The sequence below is a fragment of the Ranitomeya variabilis genome, chromosome 4, assembly GCF_051348905.1.
Source record: "Ranitomeya variabilis isolate aRanVar5 chromosome 4, aRanVar5.hap1, whole genome shotgun sequence".
Classification (NCBI taxonomy): Eukaryota; Metazoa; Chordata; class Amphibia; order Anura; family Dendrobatidae; genus Ranitomeya; species Ranitomeya variabilis.
This window is the reverse complement of record NC_135235.1, coordinates 316,255,405-316,276,693: the sequence shown is the minus strand read 5'-3', so window position 1 is coordinate 316,276,693 and position 21,289 is coordinate 316,255,405. Positions and strand designations below refer to the sequence as shown.

The following is a 21,289-nucleotide window of genomic DNA, read 5'->3' as shown; positions in this document are numbered from 1 at the left end:
TTCTCTTTCCCTATTAGGGCGGAGACTCCACATCCTATGGGGCTGTTCTGGGAGATTTCTATAAACTGAATTGCCGGTAAGTCTAATTTCATATTTGATTACCTCATTCATCAATAGACCATAAAAATACTTAATAAACAAAAGCTTAAAAAGCAGGTAATCATAGTTTTAAAGTCTGAAATGCACATGCGATACTGACATCTAAGTTTCAGCACATTTTGGGACAAATGTTTTCACATTGAAAGTTAACAATCATTAAAATATTTTCTCTAAATTGTTGTCTCCTTTTTTGCTCCAATTATTTGCATTTAATAACAAATAAAACTTGATGTAACATTATGCATGCACATTGTCTTTTATGTGCAACCATCACCTGTCTCACAAACACAGGGTTTGAATGAACCTGATGAATGGAGTCAAATTGAAAATGTAAAAAAATCTCTGTCAAAATTGCTGTTTTTTTCTACTCATTCACAAAGAGTTAATGAAAGTTATTAAATATGTACAACAAAATAGCAGGAGTTTCAAATAGAAATCATGCTGCAAAAACCAGTCAAAGCAAAAATAAAAATATCTACTTTCAGGGGTTTCGCTTGACATTTGCCAAGTGTCTAGCACTCCTAAAGTTGTTTGTGTTTGTCCGAAATAGCTCAGATGGGAGAGCGTTAGACTGAAGATCTAAAGGTCCCGGGTTTCGGCAACATCATTTTTCTTGATTCTTTACATTTTAAGGAGAAAATAAACAAAGCACGTGGACTGATTATTTAAAGAAAATGTAAAAGGCCTAAAAATCTTAACTATCTACAGAAAATAAAATGTTAAAAAGATGAGAAATGGGAACTTTTCCATTTGAGCAAATTATTATTTTTTTGTAATTTTTCCTCTGTTTTGTTTATTTCCATTTCACTTAGCTGTAAGAGGATTTAAAGGGAACCTGATAGCCGATAAAGAAAGCATGTATCAGACACTAGCTGAATGATTTCAACCATGTATGTTTGACTATGAAATGCTGTGGTGTATATGAATTCATTGTGAGAAGTAATTTCTAAAATGGGGTCACTTTGGGGGGGTTTCTGCTGTTTTGGTACTTTTGGTACTCTGCAAATTTTACCTGCAAACTATTCTTGCAAAATCTGCATTCCAAAATCCAAATAGCGCTCTTATTTTCAAAGCCCTGCTGTGTGGCCAAACAGTAGATTCTGAAGAAATATGGTGCATCACCGCATTTTGTGAGAAATCTAACATTTCTAACATCCTAACAAAATAAAAGGAGGTTTGAAAGTGAATGCTGACAAAAAGTACACATATGAAAAATGCTATTTATTTACATTTTTGTGTGGTGCGACAAGTTGGTTTAAGGATATAAGCAGTCAAAGAATAAAAATGACTAATATTTCAAAATTTTAAACAAAATTTAGATATTTTCACAGAAAAAAACTAAAAATATATTGACCTAAATTTACAGTTAATGTAAAGTACAATGTGTCACAAAAAACACTTTCAGAATTACGGGGATATGTAGAAGCATTCCAGAGTTATTACTGCATACAGTGATAAAAGTCATATTTTTTTAAAATGGGGCTTGGCCATTTAGCTCAAAATAGGCTTGATAACTAATAGTTTAAACAAATGTATTGAAATAAAAACTGTAATATTAAATATTTTAAAATAATTTTCAATGGCAATTACTGGTCATATTTCTTCTGACTAACTTGGAAAGAGTTAATAAACAAAGCACGTGGACTGATTATTTAAAGAAAATGTAAAAGGCCTAAAAATCTTAACTATCTACAGAAAATAAAATGTTAAAAAGATGAGAAATGGGAACTTTTCCATTTGAGCAAATTATTATTTTTTTGTAATTTTTCCTCCTTTTTGTTTATTTCCATTTCACTTAGCTGTAAGAGGATTTAAAGGGAACCTGATAGCTGATAAAGAAAGCATGTATCAGACACTAGCTGAATGATTTCAACCATGTATGTTTGACTATGAAATGCTGTGGTGTATATGAATTCATTGTGAGAAGTAATTTCTAAAATGGGGTCACTTTGGGGGGGTTTCTGCTGTTTTGGTACTTTTGGTACTCTGCAAATTTTACCTGCAAACTATTCTTGCAAAGTCTGCATTCCAAAATCCAAATAGCGCTTTTATTTTCAAAGCCCTGCTGTGTGGCCAAACAGTAGATTCTGAAGAAATATGGTGCATCACTGCATTTTGTGAGAAATCTAACATTTCTAACATCCTAACAAAATAAAAGGAGGTTTGAAAGTGAATGCTGACAAAAAGTACACATATGAAAAATGCTATTTATTTACATTTTTGTGTGGTGCGACAAGTTGGTTTAAGGATATAAGCAGTCAAAGAATAAAAATGACTAATATTTCAAAATTTTAAACAAAATTTAGATATTTTCACAGAAAAAAACTAAAAATATATTGACCTAAGTTTACAGTTAATGTAAAGTACAATGTGTCACAAAAAACACTTTCAGAATTACGGGGATATGTAGAAGCATTCCAGAGTTATTACTGCATACAGTGATAAAAGTCATATTTTTTTAAAATGGGGCTTGGCCATTTAGCTCAAAATAGGCTTGATAACTAATAGTTTAAACAAATGTATTGAAATAAAAACTGTAATATTAAATATTTTAAAATAAATTTCAATGACAATTACTGGTCATATTTCTTCTGACTAACTTGGAAAGAGTTAAGGCACAGAATCCACAAGAAGTCAGGATGGCCGAGTGGTCTAAGGCCATCCTGACTTCTTGTGGATTCTGTGCCTTAACTCTTTCCAAGTTAGTCAGAAGAAATATGACCAGTAATTGTCAGGTCGCAGTCTCTCTTGGAGGCGTGGGTTCAAATCCCGCCTCTGACATCACCTTTTCATGAAACTGTACAGATTACAGTCAATTATTGATTAGATGGGGATCAAACCAAACTTAGCAATGGGCCTTAAAAAACCTGATCCCAAAGTTACCACTACCTGGGAGTCTTTGGGGTGAATCTGAAATTGTCGTCTATAAACGGAACTCTAGGACCGTGAAATAGTTTTATGTGCATATGTTAGCTGTCTTGGCACTATAAAAATACTGCCGGCGGTCAATGGGGCGGGACTATTTCAACTCTTTGTGTTCTCTTTCCCTATTAGGGCGGAGACTCCACATCCTATGGGGCTGTTCTGTGAGATTTCTATAAACTGAATTGCCGGTAAGTCTAATTTCATATTTGATTACCTCATTCATCAAAAGACCATAAAAATACTTAATAAACAAAAGCTTAAAAAGTAGGTAATCATAGTTTTAAAGTCTGAAATACACATGCGATACTGACATCTAAGTTTCAGCACATTTTGGGACAAATGTTTTCACATTGAAAGTTAACAATCATTAAAATATTTTCTCTAAATTGTTGTCTCCTTTTTTGCTCCAATTATTTGCATTTAATAACAAATAAAACTTGATGTAACATTATGCATGCACATTGTCTTTTATGTGCAACCATCACCTGTCTCACAAACACAGGGTTTGAATGAACCTGATGAATGGAGTCAAATTGAAAATGTAAAAAAATCTCTGTCAAAATTGCTGTTTTTTTCTACTCATTCACAAAGAGTTAATGAAAGTTATTAAATATGTACAACAAAATAGCAGGGGTTTCAAATAGAAATCATGCTGTAAAAACCAGTCAAAGCAAAAATAAAAATATCTACTTTCAGGGGTTTCGCTTGACATTTGCCAAGTGTCTAGCACTCCTAAAGTTGTTTGTGTTTGGCCGAAATAGCTCAGATGGGAGAGCGTTAGACTGAAGATCTAAAGGTCCCTGGTTCGATCCCGGGTTTCGGCAACATCATTTTTCTTGATTCTTTACATTTTAAGGAGAAAATAAACAAAGCACGTGGACTGATTATTTAAAGAAAATGTAAAAGGCCTAAAAATCTTAACTATCTACAGAAAATAAAATGTTAAAAAGATGAGAAATGGGAACTTTTCCATTTGAGCAAATTATTATTTTTTTGTAATTTTTCCTCTGTTTTGTTTATTTCCATTTCACTTAGCTGTAAGAGGATTTAAAGGGAACCTGATAGCTGATAAAGAAAGCATGTATCAGACACTAGCTGAATGATTTCAACCATGTATGTTTGACTATGAAATGCTGTGGTGTATATGAATTCATTGAGAGAAGTAATTTCTAAAATGGGGTCACTTTGGGGGGGTTTCTGCTGTTTTGGTACTTTTGGTACTCTGCAAATTTTACCTGCAAACTATTCTTGCAAAATCTGCATTCCAAAATCCAAATAGCGCTCTTATTTTCAAAGCCCTGCTGTGTGGCCAAACAGTAGATTCTGAAGACATATGGTGCATCACCGCATTTTGTGAGAAATCTAACATTTCTAACATCCTAACAAAATAAAAGGAGGTTTGAAAATGAATGCTGACAAAAAGTACACATATGAAAAATGCTATTTATTTACATTTTTGTGTGGTGCGACAAGTTGGTTTAAGGATATAAGCAGTCAAAGAATAAAAATGACTAATATTTCAAAATTTTAAACAAAATTTAGATATTTTCACAGAAAAAAAACTAAAAATATATTGACCTAAGTTTACAGTTAATGTAAAGTACAATGTGTCACAAAAAACACTTTCAGAATTACGGGGATATGTAGAAGCATTCCAGAGTTATTACTGCATACAGTGATAAAAGTCATATTTTTTTAAAATGGGGCTTGGCCATTTAGCTCAAAATAGGCTTGATAACTAATAGTTTAAACAAATGTATTGAAATAAAAACTGTAATATTAAATATTTTAAAATAATTTTCAATGACAATTACTGGTCATATTTCTTCTGACTAACTTGGAAAGAGTTAAGGCACAGAATCCACAAGAAGTCAGGATGGCCGAGCGGTCTAAGGCGCTGCGTTCAGGTCGCAGTCTCTCTTGGAGGCGTGGGTTCAAATCCCGCCTCTGACATCACCTTTTCATGAAACTGTACAGATTACAGTCAATTATTGATTAGATGGGGATCAAACCAAACTTAGCAATGGGCCTTAAAAAACCTGATCCCAAAGTTACCACTACCTGGGAGTCTTTGGGGTGAATCTGAAATTGTCGTCTATAAACGGAACTCTAGGACCGTGAAATAGTTTTATGTGCATATGTTAGCTGTCTTGGCACTATAAAAATACTCTGGGCGGTCAATGGGGCGAGACTATTTCAACTCTTTGTGTTCTCTTTCCCTATTAGGGCGGAGACTCCACATCCTATGGGGCTGTTCTGTGAGATTTCTATAAACTGAATTGCCGGTAAGTCTAATTTCATATTTGATTACCTCATTCATCAAAAGACCATAAAAATACTTAATAAACAAAAGCTTAAAAAGTAGGTAATCATAGTTTTAAAGTCTGAAATACACATGCGATACTGACATCTAAGTTTCAGCACATTTTGGGACAAATGTTTTCACATTGAAAGTTAACAATCATTAAAATATTTTCTCTAAATTGTTGTCTCCTTTTTTGCTCCAATTATGTGCATTTAATAACAAATAAAACTTGATGTAACATTATGCATGCACATTGTCTTTTATGTGCAACCATCACCTGTCTCACAAACACAGGGTTTGAATGAACCTGATGAATGGAGTCAAATTGAAAATGTAAAAAAATTTCTGTCAAAATTGCTGTTTTTTTCTACTCATTCACAAAGAGTTAATGAAAGTTATTAAATATGTACAACAAAATAGCAGGGGTTTCAAATAGAAATCATGCTGCAAAAACCAGTCAAAGCAAAAATAAAAATATCTACTTTCAGGGGTTTCGCTTGACATTTGCCAAGTGTCTAGCACTCCTAAAGTTGTTTGTGTTTGGCCGAAATAGCTCAGATGGGAGAGCGTTAGACTGAAGATCTAAAGGTCCCTGGTTCGATCCCGGGTTTCGGCAACATCATTTTTCTTGATTCTTTACATTTTAAGGAGAAAATAAACAAAGCACGTGGACTGATTATTTAAAGAAAATGTAAAAGGCCTAAAAATCTTAACTATCTACAGAAAATAAAATGTTAAAAAGATGAGAAATGGGAACTTTTCCATTTGAGCAAATTATTATTTTTTTGTAATTTTTCCTCTGTTTTGTTTATTTCCATTTCACTTAGCTGTAAGAGGATTTAAAGGGAACCTGATAGCTGATAAAGAAAGCATGTATCAGACACTAGCTGAATGATTTCAACCATGTATGTTTGACTATGAAATGCTGTGGTGTATATGAATTCATTGTGAGAAGTAATTTCTAAAATGGGGTCACTTTGGGGGGGTTTCTGCTGTTTTGGTACTTTTGGTACTCTGCAAATTTTACCTGCAAACTATTCTTGCAAAGTCTGCATTCCAAAATCCAAATAGCGCTTTTATTTTCAAAGCCCTGCTGTGTGGCCAAACAGTAGATTCTGAAGAAATATGGTGCATCACTGCATTTTGTGAGAAATCTAACATTTCTAACATCCTAACAAAATAAAAGGAGGTTTGAAAATGAATGCTGACAAAAAGTACACATATGAAAAATGCTATTTATTTACATTTTTGTGTGGTGCGACAAGTTGGTTTAAGGATATAAGCAGTCAAAGAATAAAAATGACTAATATTTCAAAATTTTAAACAAAATTTAGATATTTTCACAGAAAAAACCTAAAAATATATTGACCTAAGTTTACAGTTAATGTAAAGTACAATGTGTCACAAAAAACACTTTCAGAATTACGGGGATATGTAGAAGCATTCCAGAGTTATTACTGCATACAGTGATAAAAGTCATATTTTTTTAAAATGGGGCTTGGCCATTTAGCTCAAAATAGGCTTGATAACTAATAGTTTAAACAAATGTATTGAAATAAAAACTGTAATATTAAATATTTTAAAATAATTTTCAATGGCAATTACTGGTCATATTTCTTCTGACTAACTTGGAAAGAGTTAAGGCACAGAATCCACAAGAAGTCAGGATGGCCGAGCGGTCTAAGGCGCTGCGTTCAGGTCGCAGTCTCTCTTGGAGGCGTGGGTTCAAATCCCGCCTCTGACATCACCTTTTCATGAAACTGTACAGATTACAGTCAATTATTGATTAGATGGGGATCAAACCAAACTTAGCAATGGGCCTTAAAAAACCTGATCCCAAAGTTACCACTACCTGGGAGTCTTTGGGGTGAATCTGAAATTGTCGTCTATAAACGGAACTCTAGGACCGTGAAATAGTTTTATGTGCATATGTTAGCTGTCTTGGCACTATAAAAATACTCTGGGCGGTCAATGGGGCGAGACTATTTCAACTCTTTGTGTTCTCTTTCCCTATTAGGGCGGAGACTCCACATCCTATGGGGCTGTTCTGTGAGATTTCTATAAACTGAATTGCCGGTAAGTCTAATTTCATATTTGATTACCTCATTCATCAAAAGACCATAAAAATACTTAATAAACAAAAGCTTAAAAAGTAGGTAATCATAGTTTTAAAGTCTGAAATACACATGCGATACTGACATCTAAGTTTCAGCACATTTTGGGACAAATGTTTTCACATTGAAAGTTAACAATCATTAAAATATTTTCTCTAAATTGTTGTCTCCTTTTTTGCTCCAATTATGTGCATTTAATAACAAATAAAACTTGATGTAACATTATGCATGCACATTGTCTTTTATGTGCAACCATCACCTGTCTCACAAACACAGGGTTTGAATGAACCTGATGAATGGAGTCAAATTGAAAATGTAAAAAAATTTCTGTCAAAATTGCTGTTTTTTTCTACTCATTCACAAAGAGTTAATGAAAGTTATTAAATATGTACAACAAAATAGCAGGGGTTTCAAATAGAAATCATGCTGCAAAAACCAGTCAAAGCAAAAATAAAAATATCTACTTTCAGGGGTTTCGCTTGACATTTGCCAAGTGTCTAGCACTCCTAAAGTTGTTTGTGTTTGGCCGAAATAGCTCAGATGGGAGAGCGTTAGACTGAAGATCTAAAGGTCCCTGGTTCGATCCCGGGTTTCGGCAACATCATTTTTCTTGATTCTTTACATTTTAAGGAGAAAATAAACAAAGCACGTGGACTGATTATTTAAAGAAAATGTAAAAGGCCTAAAAATCTTAACTATCTACAGAAAATAAAATGTTAAAAAGATGAGAAATGGGAACTTTTCCATTTGAGCAAATTATTATTTTTTTGTAATTTTTCCTCTGTTTTGTTTATTTCCATTTCACTTAGCTGTAAGAGGATTTAAAGGGAACCTGATAGCTGATAAAGAAAGCATGTATCAGACACTAGCTGAATGATTTCAACCATGTATGTTTGACTATGAAATGCTGTGGTGTATATGAATTCATTGTGAGAAGTAATTTCTAAAATGGGGTCACTTTGGGGGGGTTTCTGCTGTTTTGGTACTTTTGGTACTCTGCAAATTTTACCTGCAAACTATTCTTGCAAAGTCTGCATTCCAAAATCCAAATAGCGCTTTTATTTTCAAAGCCCTGCTGTGTGGCCAAACAGTAGATTCTGAAGAAATATGGTGCATCACTGCATTTTGTGAGAAATCTAACATTTCTAACATCCTAACAAAATAAAAGGAGGTTTGAAAATGAATGCTGACAAAAAGTACACATATGAAAAATGCTATTTATTTACATTTTTGTGTGGTGCGACAAGTTGGTTTAAGGATATAAGCAGTCAAAGAATAAAAATGACTAATATTTCAAAATTTTAAACAAAATTTAGATATTTTCACAGAAAAAAACTAAAAATATATTGACCTAAGTTTACAGTTAATGTAAAGTACAATGTGTCACAAAAAACACTTTCAGAATTACGGGGATATGTAGAAGCATTCCAGAGTTATTACTGCATACAGTGATAAAAGTCATATTTTTTTAAAATGGGGCTTGGCCATTTAGCTCAAAATAGGCTTGATAACTAATAGTTTAAACAAATGTATTGAAATAAAAACTGTAATATTAAATATTTTAAAATAATTTTCAATGGCAATTACTGGTCATATTTCTTCTGACTAACTTGGAAAGAGTTAAGGCACAGAATCCACAAGAAGTCAGGATGGCCGAGCGGTCTAAGGCGCTGCGTTCAGGTCGCAGTCTCTCTTGGAGGCGTGGGTTCAAATCCCGCCTCTGACATCACCTTTTCATGAAACTGTACAGATTACAGTCAATTATTGATTAGATGGGGATCAAACCAAACTTAGCAATGGGCCTTAAAAAACCTGATCCCAAAGTTACCACTACCTGGGAGTCTTTGGGGTGAATCTGAAATTGTCGTCTATAAACGGAACTCTAGGACCGTGAAATAGTTTTATGTGCATATGTTAGCTGTCTTGGCACTATAAAAATTCTCTGGGCGGTCAATGGGGCGAGACTATTTCAACTCTTTGTGTTCTCTTTCCCTATTAGGGCGGAGACTCCACATCCTATGGGGCTGTTCTGTGAGATTTCTATAAACTGAATTGCCGGTAAGTCTAATTTCATATTTGATTACCTCATTCATCAAAAGACCATAAAAATACTTAATAAACAAAAGCTTAAAAAGTAGGTAATCATAGTTTTAAAGTCTGAAATACACATGCGATACTGACATCTAAGTTTCAGCACATTTTGGGACAAATGTTTTCACATTGAAAGTTAACAATCATTAAAATATTTTCTCTAAATTGTTGTCTCCTTTTTTGCTCCAATTATGTGCATTTAATAACAAATAAAACTTGATGTAACATTATGCATGCACATTGTCTTTTATGTGCAACCATCACCTGTCTCACAAACACAGGGTTTGAATGAACCTGATGAATGGAGTCAAATTGAAAATGTAAAAAAATCTCTGTCAAAATTGCTGTTTTTTTCTACTCATTCACAAAGAGTTAATGAAAGTTATTAAATATGTACAACAAAATAGCAGGAGTTTCAAATAGAAATCATGCTGCAAAAACCAGTCAAAGCAAAAATAAAAATATCTACTTTCAGGGGTTTCGCTTGACATTTGCCAAGTGTCTAGCACTCCTAAAGTTGTTTGTGTTTGGCCGAAATAGCTCAGATGGGAGAGCATTAGACTGAAGATCTAAAGGTCCCTGGTTCGATCCCGGGTTTCGGCAACATCATTTTTCTTGATTCTTTACATTTTAAGGAGAAAATAAACAAAGCACGTGGACTGATTATTTAAAGAAAATGTAAAAGGCCTAAAAATCTTAACTATCTACAGAAAATAAAATGTTAAAAAGATGAGAAATGGGAACTTTTCCATTTGAGCAAATTATTATTTTTTTGTAATTTTTCCTCTGTTTTGTTTATTTCCATTTCACTTAGCTGTAAGAGGATTTAAAGGGAACCTGATAGCTGATAAAGAAAGCATGTATCAGACACTAGCTGAATGATTTCAACCATGTATGTTTGACTATGAAATGCTGTGGTGTATATGAATTCATTGTGAGAAGTAATTTCTAAAATGGGGTCACTTTGGGGGGGTTTCTGCTGTTTTGGTACTTTTGGTACTCTGCAAATTTTACCTGCAAACTATTCTTGCAAAATCTGCATTCCAAAATCCAAATAGCGCTCTTATTTTCAAAGCCCTGCTGTGTGGCCAAACAGTAGATTCTGAAGAAATATGGTGCATCACTGCATTTTGTGAGAAATCTAACATTTCTAACATCCTAACAAAATAAAAGGAGGTTTGAAAGTGAATGCTGACAAAAAGTACACATATGTGTATGGGCCTTAAAAACTCCACATCCTATGGGGCTGTTCTGGGAGATTTCTATAAACTGAATTGCCGGTAAGTCTAATTTCATATTTGATTACCTCATTCATCAATAGACCATAAAAATACTTAATAAACAAAAGCTTAAAAAGCAGGTAATCATAGTTTTAAAGTCTGAAATGCACATGCGATACTGACATCTAAGTTTCAGCACATTTTGGGACAAATGTTTTCACATTGAAAGTTAACAATCATTAAAATATTTTCTCTAAATTGTTCTCTCCTTTTTTGCTCCAATTATTTGCATTTAATAACAAATAAAACTTGATGTAACATTATGCATGCACATTGTCTTTTATGTGCAACCATCACCTGTCCCACAAACACAGGGTTTGAATGAACCTGATGAATGGAGTCAAATTGAAAATGTAAAAAAACTCTGTCAAAATTGCTGTTTTTTTCTACTCATTCACAAAGAGTTAATGAAAGTTATTAAATATGTACAACAAAATAGCAGGAGTTTCAAGTAGAAATCATGCTGCAAAAACCAGTCAAAGCAAAAATAAAAATATCTACTTTCAGGGGTTTCGCTTGACATTTGCCAAGTATCTAGCACTCCTAAAGCTGTTCGTGTTTGGCCGAAATAGCTCAGATGGGAGAGCGTTAGACTGAAGATCTAAAGGTCCCTGGTTCGATCCCGGGTTTCGGCAACATCATTTTTCTTGATTCTTTACATTTTAAGGAGAAAATAAACAAAGCACGTGGACTGATTATTTAAAGAAAATGTAAAAGGCCTAAAAATCTTAACTATCTACAGAAAATAAAATGTTAAAAAGATGAGAAATGGGAACTTTTCCATTTGAGCAAATTATTATTTTTTTGTAATTTTTCCTCTGTTTTGTTTATTTCCATTTCACTTAGCTGTAAGAGGATTTAAAGGGAACCTGATAGCTGATAAAGAAAGCATGTATCAGACACTAGCTGAATGATTTCAACCATGTATGTTTGACTATGAAATGCTGTGGTGTATATGAATTCATTGTGAGAAGTAATTTCTAAAATGGGGTCACTTTGGGGGGGTTTCTGCTGTTTTGGTACTTTTGGTACTCTGCAAATTTTACCTGCAAACTATTCTTGCAAAGTCTGCATTACAAAATCCAAATAGCGCTTTTATTTTCAAAGCCCTGCTGTGTGGCCAAACAGTAGATTCTGAAGAAATATGGTGCATCACTGCATTTTGTGAGAAATCTAACATTTCTAACATCCTAACAAAATAAAAGGAGGTTTGAAAGTGAATGCTGACAAAAAGTACACATATGAAAAATGCTATTTATTTACATTTTTGTGTGGTGCGACAAGTTGGTTTAAGGATATAAGCAGTCAAAGAATAAAAACGACTAATATTTCAAAATTTTAAACAAAATTTAGATATTTTCACAGAAAAAAACTAAAAATATATTGACCTAAATTTACAGTTAATGTAAAGTACAATGTATCACAAAAAACACTTTCAGAATTACGGGGATATGTAGAAGCATTCCAGAGTTATTACTGCATACAGTGATAAAATTCATATTTTTTTAAAATGGGGCTTGGCCATTTAGCTCAAAATAGGCTTGATAACTAATAGTTTAAACAAATGTATTGAAATAAAAACTGTAATATTAAATATTTTAAAATAATTTTCAATGGCAATTACTGGTCATATTTCTTCTGACTAACTTGGAAAGAGTTAAGGCACAGAATCCACAAGAAGTCAGGATGGCCGAGTGGTCTAAGGCGCTGCGTTCAGGTCGCAGTCTCTCTTGGAGGCGTGGGTTCAAATCCCACTTCTGACATCACCTTTTCATGAAACTATACAGATTCTCAGTCAATTATTGATTAGATGGGGATCAAACCAAACTTAGCAATGGGCCTTAAAAAATCCGATCCCAAAGTTACCACTACCTGGGAGTCTTTGGGGTGAATCTGAAATTGTCGTCTATAAATGGAACTCTAGGACCGTGAAATAGTTTTTATGTGCATATGTTAGCTGTCTTGGCACTATAAAAATACTGCGGGCGGTCAATGGGGCGGGACTATTTCAACTCTTTGTGTTCTCTTTCCCTATTAGGGCGGAGACTCCACATCCTATGGGGCTGTTCTGGGAGATTTCTATAAACTGAATTGCCGGTAAGTCTAATTTCATATTTGATTACCTCATTCATCAATAGACCATAAAAATACTTAATAAACAAAAGCTTAAAAAGCAGGTAATCATAGTTTTAAAGTCTGAAATGCACATGCGATACTGACATCTAAGTTTCAGCACATTTTGGGACAAATGTTTTCACATTGAAAGTTAACAATCATTAAAATATTTTCTCTAAATTGTTGTCTCCTTTTTTGCTCCAATTATTTGCATTTAATAACAAATAAAACTTGATGTAACATTATGCATGCACATTGTCTTTTATGTGCAACCATCACCTGTCTCACAAACACAGGGTTTGAATGAACCTGATGAATGGAGTCAAATTGAAAATGTAAAAAAATCTCTGTCAAAATTGCTGTTTTTTTCTACTCATTCACAAAGAGTTAATGAAAGTTATTAAATATGTACAACAAAATAGCAGGAGTTTCAAATAGAAATCATGCTGCAAAAACCAGTCAAAGCAAAAATAAAAATATCTACTTTCAGGGGTTTCGCTTGACATTTGCCAAGTGTCTAGCACTCCTAAAGCTGTTTGTGTTTGGCCGAAATAGCTCAGATGGGAGAGCGTTAGACTGAAGATCTAAAGGTCCCTGGTTCGATCCTGGGTTTCGGCAACATCATTTTTCTTGATTCTTTACATTTTAAGGAGAAAATAAACAAAGCACGTGAACTATTTAAAGAAAATGTAAAATGCCTAAAAATCTTAACTATCTACAGAAAATAAAATGTTAAAAAGATGAGAAATGGGAACTTTTCCATTTGAGCAAATTATTATTTTTTTGTAATTTTTCCTCTGTTTTGTTTATTTCCATTTCACTTAGCTGTAAGAGGATTTAAAGGGAACCTGATAGCTGATAAAGAAAGCATGTATCATACACTAGCTGAATGATTTCAACCATGTATGTTTGACTATGAAATGCTGTGGTGTATATGAATTCATTGTGAGAAGTAATTTCTAAAATGGGGTCACTTTGGGGGGGTTTCTGCTGTTTTGGTACTTTTGGTACTCTGCAAATTTTACCTGCAAACTATTCTTGCAAAATCTGCATTCCAAAATCCAAATAGCGCTCTTATTTTCAAAGCCCTGTTGTGTGGCCAAACAGTAGATTCTGAAGAAATATGGTGCATCACCGCATTTTGTGAGAAATCTAACATTTCTAACATCCTAACAAAATAAAAGGAGGTTTGAAAGTGAATGCTGACAAAAAGTATACATATGAAAAATGCTATTTATTTACATTTTTGTGTGGTGCGACAAGTTGGTTTAAGGATATAAGCAGTCAAAGAATAAAAATGACTAATATTTCAAAATTTAAACAAAATTTAGATATTTTCACAGAAAAAAACTAAAAATATATTGACCTAAATTTACAGTTAATGTAAAGTACAATGTGTCACAAAAAACACTTTCAGAATTACGGGGATATGTAGAAGCATTCCAGAGTTATTACTGCATACAGTGATAAAAGTCATATTTTTTTAAAATGGGGCTTGGCCATTTAGCTCAAAATAGGCTTGATGACTAATAGTTTAAACAAATGTATTGAAATAAAAACTGTAATATTAAATATTTTAAAATAATTTTCAATGACAATTACTGGTCATATTTCTGCTGACTAACTTGGAAAGAGTTAAGGCACAGAATCTACAAGACGTCAGGATGGCTGAGCGGTCTAAGGCGCTGCGTTCAGGTCGCAGTCTCTCTTGGAGGCATGGGTTCAAATCCCACTTCTGACATCACCTTTTCATGAAACTATACAGATTCTCAGTCAATTATTGATTAGATGGGGATCAAACCAAACTTAGCAATGGGCCTTAAAAAATCCGATCCCAAAGTTACCACTACCTGGGAGTCTTTGGGGTGAATCTGAATTTGTCGTCTATAAACGGAACTCTAGGACCGTGAAATAGTTTTTATGTGCATATGTTAGCTGTCTTGGCACTATAAAAATACTGCCGGCGGTCAATGGGGCGGGACTATTTCAACTCTTTGTGTTCTCTTTCCCTATTAGGGCGGAGACTCCACATCCTATGGGGCTGTTCTGGGAGATTTCTATAAACTGAATTGCCGGTAAGTCTAATTTCATATTTGATTACCTCATTCATCAATAGACCATAAAAATACTTAATAAACAAAAGCTTAAAAAGCAGGTAATCATAGTTTTAAAGTCTGAAATGCACATGCGATACTGACATCTAAGTTTCAGCACATTTTGGGACAAATGTTTTCACATTGAAAGTTAACAATCATTAAAATATTTTCTCTAAATTGTTGTCTCCTTTTTTGCTCCAATTATTTGCATTTAACCCCTTAATCCCATATGACGTACTATACCATCGAGGTGGGGTGGGCCTTAATTCTCGGTGACGGTATAGTACGTCATACGCGATCGGCCGCGCTCACGGGGGGAGCGCGGCCGATCGCGGCCGGGTGTCGGCTGCATATCGCAGCTGACATCCGGCACTATGTGCCAGGAGCGGTCACGGACCGCCCCCGGCACATTAACCCCCGGCACACCGCGATCAAACATGATCGCGGTGTACCGGCGGTACAGGGAAGCATCGCGCAGGGAGGGGGCTCCCTGCGGGCTTCCCTGAGACGATCGGTACAAGGTGATGTACTCACCTCGTACCGAACGTCTTCTCCCTGCAGGCCCCGGATCCAAAATGGCCGAGGGGCTGTATCCGGGTCCTGCAGGGAGCACTTCCGGGTCGGAGCTGGCTGCAGATGAAAGCTGCAGCCTGCTCCGATGAAAGTATGATCGCAGATCTGATAGAGTGCTGTGCACACTATCAGATCTGCGATCTGTGATGTCCCCCCCTGGGTCAAAGTAAAAAAGTAAAAAAAAAAATTTCCACATGTGTAAAAAAAAAAAAAATAATTCCTAAATAAATAATAATAATAAAAAAATATTATTCCCATAAATACATTTCTTTATCTAAAAAAAACAAACAAAAACAATAAAAGTACACATATTTAGTATCGCCGCGTCCGTAACGACCCAACCTATAAAACTGGCCCACTAGTTAACCCCTTCAGTAAACACCGTAAGAAAAAAAAAAAACCGAGGCAAAAAACAACGCTTTATTACCATACCGCCGAACAAAAAGTGGAATAACACGCGATCAAAAAGACGGATATAAATAACCATGTTACCGCTGAAAACGTCATCTTGTCCCGCAAAAAACGAGCCGCCATACAGCATCATCAGCAAAAAAATAAAAAAGTTATAGTCCTCAGAATAAAGCGATGCCAAAATAATTATTTTTCATAATTTGATTACCTCATTCATCAATAGACCATAAAAATACTTAATAAACAAAAGCTTAAAAAGCAGGTAATCATAGTTTTAAAGTCTGAAATGCACATGCGATACTGACATCTAAGTTTCAGCACATTTTGGGACAAATGTTTTCACATTGAAAGTTAACAATCATTAAAATATTTTCTCTAAATTGTTGTCTCCTTTTTTGCTCCAATTATTTGCATTTAATAACAAATAAAACTTGATGTAACATTATGCATGCACATTGTCTTTTATGTGCAACCATCACCTGTCTCACAAACACAGGGTTTGAATGAACCTGATGAATGGAGTCAAATTGAAAATGTAAAAAAATCTCTCTCAAAATTGCTGTTTTTTTCTACTCATTCACAAAGAGTTAATGAAAGTTATTAAATATGTACAACAAAATAGCAGGAGTTTCAAATAGAAATCATGCTGCAAAAACCAGTCAAAGCAAAAATAAAAATATCTACTTTCAGGGGTTTTGCTTGACATTTGCCAAGTGTCTAGCACTCCTAAAGTTGTTTGTGTTTGGCCGAAATAGCTCAGATGGGAGAGCGTTAGACTGAAGGTCTAAAGGTCCCTGGTTCGATCCCGGGTTTCGGCAACATCATTTTTCTTGATTCTTTACATTTTAAGGACAAAATAAACAAAGCACGTGGACTGATTATTTAAAGAAAATGTAAAAGGCCTAAAAATCTTAACTATCTACAGAAAATAAAATGTTAAAAAGATGAGAAATGGGAACTTTTCCATTTGAGCAAATTATTATTTTTTTGTAATTTTTCCTCTGTTTTGTTTATTTCCATTTCACTTAGCTGTAAGAGGATTTAAAGGGAACCTGATAGCTGATAAAGAAAGCATGTATCAGACACTAGCTGAATGATTTCAACCATGTATGTTTGACTATGAAATGCTGTGGTGTATATGAATTCATTGTGAGAAGTAATTTCTAAAATGGGGTCACTTTGGGGGGGTTTCTGCTGTTTTGGTACTTTTGGTACTCTGCAAATTTTACCTGCAAACTATTCTTGCAAAATCTGCATTCCAAAATCCAAATAGCGCTCTTATTTTCAAAGCCCTGCTGTGTGGCCAAACAGTAGATTCTGAAGAAATATGGTGCATCACCGCATTTTGTGAGAAATCTAACATTTCTAACATCCTAACAAAATAAAAGGAGGTTTGAAAGTGAATGCTGACAAAAAGTACACATATGAAAAATCCACAAGAAGTCAGGATGGCCGAGTGGTCTAAGGCGCTGCGTTCAGGTCGCAGTCTCTCTTGGAGGCGTGGGTTCAAATCCCACTTCTGACATCACCTTTTCATGAAACTATACAGATTCTCAGTCAATTATTGATTAGATGGGGATCAAACCAAACTTAGCAATGGGCCTTAAAAAATCTGATCCCAAAGTTACCACTACCTGGGAGTCTTTGGGGTGAATCTGAAATTGTCGTCTATAAACGGAACTCTAGGACTGTGAAATAGTTTTTATGTGCATATGTTAGCTGTCTTGGCACTATAAAAATACTGCTGGCGGTCAATGAACCTGATGAATGGAGTCAAATTGAAAATGTAAAAAAATCTCTGTCAAAATTGCTGTTTTTTTCTACTCATTCACAAAGAGTTAATGAAAGTTATTAAATATGTACAACAAAATAGCAGGAGTTTCAAATAGAAATCATGCTGCAAAAACCAGTCAAAGCAAAAATAAAAATATCTACTTTCAGGGGTTTCGCTTGACATTTGCCAAGTGTCTAGCACTCCTAAAGTTGTTTGTGTTTGGCCGAAATAGCTCAGATGGGAGAGCGTTAGACTGAAGATCTAAAGGTCCCTGGTTCGATCCCGGGTTTCGGCAACATCATTTTTCTTGATTCTTTACATTTTAAGGAGAAAATAAACAAAGCACGTGGACTAATTATTTAAAGAAAATGTAAAAGGCCTAAAAATCTTAACTATCTACAAAAAATAAAATGTTAAAAAGATGAGAAATGGGAACTTTTCCATTTGAGCAAATTATTATTTTTTTGTAATTTTTCCTCTGTTTTGTTTATTTCCATTTCACTTAGCTGTAAGAGGATTTAAAGGGAACCTGATAGCTGATAAAGAAAGCATGTATCAGACACTAGCTGAATGATTTCAACCATGTATGTTTGACTATGAAATGCTGTGGTGTATATGAATTCATTGTGAGAAGTAATTTCTAAAATGGGGTCACTTTGGGGGGGTTTCTGCTGTTTTGGTACTTTTGGTACTCTGCAAATTTTACCTGCAAACTATTCTTGCAAAATCTGCATTCCAAAATCCAAATAGCGCTCTTATTTTCAAAGCCCTGCTGTGTGGCCAAACAGTAGATTCTGAAGAAATATGGTGCATCACCGCATTTTGTGAGAAATCTAACATTTCTAACATCCTATCAAAATAAAAGGAGGTTTGAAAGTGAATGCTGACAAAAAGTACACATATGAAAAATCCACAAGAAGTCAGGATGGCCGAGTGGTCTAAGGCGCTGCGTTCAGGTCGCAGTCTCTCGTGGAGGCGTGGGTTCAAATCCCACTTCTGACATCACCTTTTCATGAAACTATACAGATTCTCAGTCAATTATTGATTAGATGGGGATCAAACCAAACTTAGCAATGGGCCTTAAAAAATCTGATCCCAAAGTTACCACTACCTGGGAGTCTTTGGGGTGAATCTGAAATTGTCGTCTATAAACGGAACTCTAGGACCGTGAAATAGTTTTTATGTGCATATGTTAGCTGTCTTGGCACTTTAAAAATACTGCTGGCGGTCAATGAACCTGATGAATGGAGTCAAATTGAAAATGTAAAAAAATCTCTGTCAAAATTGCTGTTTTTTTCTACTCATTCACAAAGAGTTAATGAAAGTTATTAAATATGTACAACAAAATAGCAGGAGTTTCAAATAGAAATCATGCTGCAAAAACCAGTCAAAGCAAAAATAAAAATATCTACTTTCAGGGGTTTCGCTTGACATTTGCCAAGTGTCTAGCACTAGGGTTGAGCGACTTTCATTTTTTTAAGATCGAGTAGGGTTTTGGGAAACCCGATTTTGTCCAGAGTCGAGTCGAGTGCAGTCGGCCGATTATCGCTAAAAGTCGGGGATCGACCGAAACACGAAACCCAATGCAAGTCAATGGGGAAGCATAGTCGGCAGTGAGTGGAGGCCAGGAAAACACCTACAGTGCCCATTTTAATGCCAAAAACATCCATTCTTGTTTCTGAAGCTTGCCAATCTTAATTAACTGTATAATAATAGTTGGGCATAGGGAATTGGGTGAAAGTTGTGGGGGGAGTAGGGCTGGCTCAAGTTTTTCGTGGGCCCAGGAAATGCGGACTACGTCACGGCGGTGTTGCAGGGAAAGGTAAGTATTTAAAAGTTGCAAGTGCTGTGATCCTGAGCAAGCAGGGGGGGGGCCCACTCGTTCGCATTGCCACTGGCACAGGGCCCCTCAAAGTACGGCGGTGTGTTTGCATGGCGGGGGCGCCTCCCACCAGCAGCGACACTTTTGCGTACTCTGAGGGGCCCTGTGCCAGTGACGTCGCCAACGAGTATGCCCCCCCACCTGATGAAGGAACCTGCACTTTCATCTGCACCTTCCTCTTTGTCCCTGTGTAAGGTGGTATAACATGCGGGAAGGGGAACCTTACTTTCAGCAGGGACAGATTCTGGCTGTGTAGAGTACAAGGGGAATGTAGTGGTCTAGGTCAATGTACCAGCAGACTCATTTAGCAGTGGCTGGGCAATGGGCAGGATGAGGAGGAAACAGATATAGGGCCAAAGAATAAAGTAGGCTACATGCAGTTCAAAATTGGTAACAGGACTAAACAGGCGGCATTGCTTTGTTCAGTGGAGTAGCAAACCCAAGAGCAGCAGACACTGTTTCAAGGGCCTAACCACACTAGTAGGCCAAATGCAGTTTAATATCTGATAGTATAGGGCGAAAGCCAGAATGTGGAAGCTCAGCTTTGTTCAGTTGAGGACAACACCAGGGAGGGGCAGACACCTTTAGTAGGCCGGAAAAGCCTATTGCATTTTTTAAAATGGTAATTTGGAGCAGAAGGTTGAAGCTCAGCTTTATTTACTTGAGGGCAACACCAGGGAGGGGCAGAAGCCGTTAGTAGGCCCTAACCACCATTTTTTTTTTTTAAACCACATAATGAGAGCCGGAAGGTTGAAGCTCAGCTTTATTTAGTTGAGGACAACACCAGGGAGGGGCACACAGACAGACACCTTTAGTAGGCCTGAAAAGCCTATTGCATTTTTCAAAATGGTAATTTGGAGCAGAAGGTTGAAGCTCAGCTTTATTTAGTTGAGGGCAACACCAGGGAGGGGCAGAAGCCGTTAGTAGGCCCTAACCACCATTTTTTTTTTAAAACCACATAATGAGAGCCGGAAGGTTGAAGCTCAGCTTTGTTCAGTTGAGGACAACACCAGGGAGGGGCAGACACCTTTAGTAGGCCGGAAAAGCCTATTGCATTTTTTAAAATGGTAATTTGGAGCAGAAGGTTGAAGCTCAGCTTTATTTAGTTGAGGGCAACACCAGGGAGGGGCAGAAGCCGTTAGTAGGCCCTAACCACCATTTTTTTTTTTTAAACCACATAATGAGAGCCGGAAGGTTGAAGCTCAGCTTTATTTAGTTGAGGACAACACCAGGGAGGGGCACACAGACAGACACCTTTAGTAGGCCTGAAAAGCCTATTGCATTTTTTAAAATGGTAATTTGGAGCAGAAGGTTGAAGCTCAGCTTTATTTAGTTGAGGGCAACACCAGGGAGGGGCAGAAGCCGTTAGTAGGCCCTAACCACCATTTTTTTTTTTAAAACCACATAATGAGAGCCGGAAGGTTGAAGCTCAGCTTTATTTAGTTGAGGACAACACCAGGGAGGGGCACACAGACAGACACCTTTAGTAGGCCTGAAAAGCCTATTGCATTTTTTAAAATGGTAATTTGGAGCAGAAGGTTGAAGCTCAGCTTTATTTACTTGAGGGCAACACCAGGGAGGGGCAGAAGCCGTTAGTAGGCCCTAACCACCATTTTTTTTTTTT

At 35.8% G+C, this 21,289-nt stretch overlaps 14 non-coding genes across 14 annotated transcripts; all 14 read left to right on the top strand.

Annotated features, from left to right (window-relative positions):
- The first annotated feature begins 3,775 nt into the window (after positions 1–3,775).
- On the top strand, positions 3,776–3,848 carry TRNAF-GAA (transfer RNA phenylalanine (anticodon GAA)). Its single transcript has one exon. It is a non-coding gene; the product is annotated as a tRNA-Phe (tRNA).
- A 1,046-nt stretch (positions 3,849–4,894) lies between these two features.
- On the top strand, positions 4,895–4,977 carry TRNAL-CAG (transfer RNA leucine (anticodon CAG)). The gene has a single exon. It is a non-coding gene; the product is annotated as a tRNA-Leu (tRNA).
- An 895-nt stretch (positions 4,978–5,872) lies between these two features.
- On the top strand, positions 5,873–5,945 carry TRNAF-GAA (transfer RNA phenylalanine (anticodon GAA)). The gene has a single exon. It is a non-coding gene; the product is annotated as a tRNA-Phe (tRNA).
- Positions 5,946–6,990: 1,045 nt separating this feature from the next.
- Positions 6,991–7,073, top strand: TRNAL-CAG (transfer RNA leucine (anticodon CAG)). The gene has a single exon. It is a non-coding gene; the product is annotated as a tRNA-Leu (tRNA).
- Positions 7,074–7,968: 895 nt separating this feature from the next.
- On the top strand, positions 7,969–8,041 carry TRNAF-GAA (transfer RNA phenylalanine (anticodon GAA)). Its single transcript has one exon. It is a non-coding gene; the product is annotated as a tRNA-Phe (tRNA).
- A 1,045-nt stretch (positions 8,042–9,086) lies between these two features.
- On the top strand, positions 9,087–9,169 carry TRNAL-CAG (transfer RNA leucine (anticodon CAG)). The gene has a single exon. It is a non-coding gene; the product is annotated as a tRNA-Leu (tRNA).
- An 895-nt stretch (positions 9,170–10,064) lies between these two features.
- TRNAF-GAA (transfer RNA phenylalanine (anticodon GAA)) lies at positions 10,065–10,137 on the top strand. The gene has a single exon. It is a non-coding gene; the product is annotated as a tRNA-Phe (tRNA).
- A 1,239-nt stretch (positions 10,138–11,376) lies between these two features.
- Positions 11,377–11,449, top strand: TRNAF-GAA (transfer RNA phenylalanine (anticodon GAA)). Its single transcript has one exon. It is a non-coding gene; the product is annotated as a tRNA-Phe (tRNA).
- Positions 11,450–12,494: 1,045 nt separating this feature from the next.
- Positions 12,495–12,577, top strand: TRNAL-CAG (transfer RNA leucine (anticodon CAG)). Its single transcript has one exon. It is a non-coding gene; the product is annotated as a tRNA-Leu (tRNA).
- An 897-nt stretch (positions 12,578–13,474) lies between these two features.
- On the top strand, positions 13,475–13,547 carry TRNAF-GAA (transfer RNA phenylalanine (anticodon GAA)). Its single transcript has one exon. It is a non-coding gene; the product is annotated as a tRNA-Phe (tRNA).
- Positions 13,548–16,754: 3,207 nt separating this feature from the next.
- On the top strand, positions 16,755–16,827 carry TRNAF-GAA (transfer RNA phenylalanine (anticodon GAA)). The gene has a single exon. It is a non-coding gene; the product is annotated as a tRNA-Phe (tRNA).
- Positions 16,828–17,451: 624 nt separating this feature from the next.
- TRNAL-CAG (transfer RNA leucine (anticodon CAG)) lies at positions 17,452–17,534 on the top strand. The gene has a single exon. It is a non-coding gene; the product is annotated as a tRNA-Leu (tRNA).
- Positions 17,535–18,005: 471 nt separating this feature from the next.
- TRNAF-GAA (transfer RNA phenylalanine (anticodon GAA)) lies at positions 18,006–18,078 on the top strand. Its single transcript has one exon. It is a non-coding gene; the product is annotated as a tRNA-Phe (tRNA).
- Positions 18,079–18,702: 624 nt separating this feature from the next.
- Positions 18,703–18,785, top strand: TRNAL-CAG (transfer RNA leucine (anticodon CAG)). Its single transcript has one exon. It is a non-coding gene; the product is annotated as a tRNA-Leu (tRNA).
- Positions 18,786–21,289: the final 2,504 nt, after the last annotated feature.